The following is a 4,283-nucleotide window of genomic DNA, read 5'->3' on the forward strand; positions in this document are numbered from 1 at the left end:
CGTATGAAGGTAATTTTGGGTTTTTGTCGTGTTTTTTCCCCCAATATTTATAACTACATGTATTTATTGATCTCTCTCTCAAGTTTGATTGAGGTCTACAATTTGAATATAAACACAAAAGAAAGAAAATATAACATCAAACAAGATATAAAAACATTTTTTTAGCAAGCCGGTCTCCATAAATATTATAGATTAACAAAAGATAGATTTAAAAAACAAGTATCAAGTGTTGAATAGTTCAGTTTTTCTTGAAATGTTTGGTCACATTGAAAAAAAGCAGTTTGCCAAAACAAAACGCATGGATTATATTTCTTCAACACACTAACGGCGTGTGACAATGAAGTTGTTACGCAAATCTTAAATGCACTTGAACTCCACTTCTAGGTACTTATGTGTTCCGCGGCAAGGGTCTCCATATTGACGGTTGGTTGGTTTCAATAAACAAAATCTTTTGCCATTGCATTGCGCTTTGACCTTACTGTTTGACCTTGATGAACTGCAATGAGTTGTTTTGACTTTTCCAGGGCATACAGATGAATCAGTGGACCGCCCATATATTGCTGATCGTACCGATATTGTCAACGGATATGGACATTTGATGTATGCAGACTTGTTCTCACATACCATGAAGGCACACCCATTTACTGAAATATACAAAGGTATGTCATTTTCAAACATCATTAAAGATTGCAGATTCAGTGTTTAGAATGGATGATGAAAATTAAGTTGAAAGTAAAATATTTATATCAATAGACATATAGATATAGAAGGATGTGGTGTAAGTGCCAAGGAGACAACTCTCAATACAAATAACAATTTATAAAAGTAAACCATTAAAGGTCAAATTTTGTATTTTTGTGTTTATGATCGATTAATTATTTTATACAACTTAAATGGAGATGGGAGATTTTGTTTTATTAGTCAAATAGACAGGAACGCAACCAAACAACATATTTTCTTGTCTTATCTTGATTGTAGTTAGTATTTTCGTATTTTTTTCATTCTTTGAATTATAAATTTGTTTTTTAACATCTTAATTTTCCCCTCTTGTTAAATTCTAATTTATTTTGACTAAAAAATCAAACCCGACGTTTTATTTTTATGTTTCTGTAATTCAGATTTTATTGAATTTTCAAATATTTGCCTCGAGCACCACCGAAGATTCATCTTTTGTCGAAAAGCGTATCTTGTGCAGTAAAGTTAATAGCGTCAATGTTATAAGATATTGTTTCATAATTGAGTAAAGCTGTAAAAACGACCAGAAGCATTCAAAAATACACTAAAAAACAACACAGTAAGAAAAAGATATTAAAAAAACTTACCGTGTGTAACAAAAACTGCCAAAACAAAGAAACCTGCGAAAAACGTCAACTGCATCCTTAAAAACATTGAAATAAAACAATTTAAAGTTGTATTAGAAAGAACATACATACAACCTGAATTCTAAATAGTTCTTATATTATATGATGTGCGTATGACTTGTTTGTGATTTTTTTTTTCATTTTCACTTCCCATACATTAAAAAAGAGCTTTTAGTCGATACTCAATATCAATGACATTGAACGTTTCTCTCCCCTCCTTTTTCTTTAAAAGGTTTATTTGCTAAAAATAAAAATAACGAACTTTTTGGGATGAGAATTATAAAATTTAACACATTTCTTCTAAGGTGAAAGGTTAAAATCAAGCCGCAGACACATACAATTTGCCCAGAAGTCCTGTTGAACTGTAATTATTCAGTTTTGCAGTGAAAATTTCAGATCAATAATCTATGGAAAAAAAATGCTTGTCATGCTATATTGCCGTAAAATATCTAACAAAAAATATATAATTTTCTATATATGGAAAATCTTTAAAAAAAAATCGGTCGATTATCATATCTTTCATAAGTTGACTTGTAACTTCACACTTCCGAAATGATACGTAACGGTTGTTCAATTTTATTCTTTAAAAATAAAGAAATTTGAATAGAAGAAAGATATTCGGTATACTTAGAAGGCGATACAATGTTTTTCCAATGAATAAATTATTTTGTTTGTATTTGTTTTTTGTAAGTAAGAATATGTTTTTTTTATTCAGTTAAACTTTAATTTCACGAACTGTCTTATGTCACGTAATAAAAGATGGTTTTCGGAATATATTTTGAAATCTAATCTAAACCAAAGTAAAATGATCAAAACAAACCTAGTTAGTTTTGTTTGTAAATATTATTTTGTGTTTAATCCAACTCATGACATTTCCAAAGCATTGCTTTCATTTGTTATGTATGAAGTATGCCATCCAAATCACCAATAAAGCGATACCTTACAAAAAAGAAAATGTGGTATGATTGCCAATGAGACCACTCTCAAAAAAGAGACCAAAATGACACAAACATTAACAACTATAGGTCACCGTACGGCCTTTAACAATTAGCAGAGCCCATACCGCATAGTCAGCTATAAAAGGCTCTATATGACAATGTAAGGGGAAATTACGGCCTTATTTATATATATAAAAAAAATGAACGAACAACAAATATGTAACACATAAAAAAAAACGACAACCACTGAATTACAGGCTCCTGACTTGGGACATACATACAAAATGTGGCAGGGTTAAACATCACAACCTCTTCCCTAACCTGGGACATTGGTATAACAGTACAACATAAGAACGAACTATAAAAATATGATTCAGTTGTTTTCCAGTGTATACATTGTTGACTACTTTAAGCGATTATACATTTATTTTTGAATTCTGTTACCATTTTTTACTTTAATTTCAAAATACTTTTACTTTAACGGGGCACTAGCTACGAGATATATAAGAAAATCTAAAGTTTGATTTTTTTCTGTTCAATCAATAATGAAAGTGAAATAGTGAGATAACAATTCGCTTTTTGCAGCCAAAAAGGTTCAATTTTGTCAAATTACCGGCTAAGAAACATTGATAATTAGTAATTCACTTGGAAGTGAATGAGTCGACCTCTTCAAATTCGTATTCATGTGAACTTCAATTTAACCCCTAGCCAGAGATTGACAACGCATGATTTATACGTGTACCGGTTATTTAATGGCAACAATGAAAGTGGAACTACGGCAAATCATTTGATTACTAATTCGATGCACATAAAATCATTCTTATACGGTTAAAAACAATGAGAAACATCTATTTTTAATCTATTAAATAAAATCAAACAGACCTATAAATATCCAATTGCATGTGTTGGTTTAATCTATTCATATCTTTTTTATGTTTACATCGCTTATATGGTCATGTGAGGTCGAATCGATAGTTAATTGGATGTCGTAAGGACTAAAATACACACGTAACGAACCTATATATTATCTACCCCATGCTCTGTAAACTGTTTATTTTAGACTCTAGATAGTATGATAAATGTTTTATTAAATAAAATATGAGAATTTGAGTCAAATTGGTAACCATGAATTTGATAGCTAGTGCCCCTTTAACTATCTCTCGTGTCAAAAATATATTGATATATTTTTTTTAAATTTATTTTAAAGTACACAATGAATTAAGTTATTTAATTAATTTTTTCCTATACTCTTACCTTAAATCGACCTCAAAAGCTTCAGTTAAATGATGAAAACCAACAGAGATCTGCTGATTTTATAAAATGAACACTACCAATGAAATGCAAGCAAGCATGGGCGTTTGTCTTTATCATTTTCAAAACATATAAAGGATTTCCTAACACTCCCGGTTTGAGTATAGTCGGAAACAATTTTATGTTCGTTGTTCCTCCTAGGACTTGTTTTTTTGTCATTCTTCCTGACCATGCATGTCCTTGACAGATAAACAGTCTTCCTCTATTTCCGTCAGTGTATTGATTTGAACTTATTTTTGGTGCAAATTATATCAAAATTGTAGAAAAGTCTATCGACTCTTGCTCAAAATATGGACAATTTTTTGTTATGGACCTCTGTAATTCAGTTTGACAGCTTAAGACATAGACATTTTTAACCTTTTTCAAACTGGACCAAATAACCACTAGATCTTTGCCTACAAAATCATGCCGCGAAATTTTACATGTAATTTAATTTCCTACTTTATGCATATAAGATATACAGAAATAAATTTTTAAGGTGTATTAACACAATTTGTTAAAGACTGTTTACACTAGGGACTCTATTTGAAGACAACGAAAATCAAAAGACGATAATGGTCCCCGGACCTTAAATTTTGCATGTTTATATGTGATGTCAATTTTATTCAAGAGAGTTTAATTTTGCAAACTTGTTCCTTTTGAAATTAGTATTTTTGTGTGTTTGACGAATAAA

General features: G+C 30.3%; 1 long non-coding RNA gene across 1 annotated transcript; it reads right to left on the reverse strand.

The window, feature by feature from the left end:
- Positions 1–226: 226 nt before the first annotated feature.
- LOC134723725 (uncharacterized) lies at positions 227–3,648 on the reverse strand. Its single transcript, XR_010108167.1, has 3 exons — positions 3,554–3,648; positions 1,323–1,378; positions 227–644 (listed from the first exon to the last, which is right to left on the reverse strand). It is a non-coding gene; the product is annotated as an uncharacterized LOC134723725 (long non-coding RNA).
- Positions 3,649–4,283: the final 635 nt, after the last annotated feature.

This window comes from Mytilus trossulus, chromosome 6 (assembly GCF_036588685.1).
Source record: "Mytilus trossulus isolate FHL-02 chromosome 6, PNRI_Mtr1.1.1.hap1, whole genome shotgun sequence".
NCBI lineage: Eukaryota > Metazoa > Mollusca > Bivalvia > Mytilida > Mytilidae > Mytilus > Mytilus trossulus.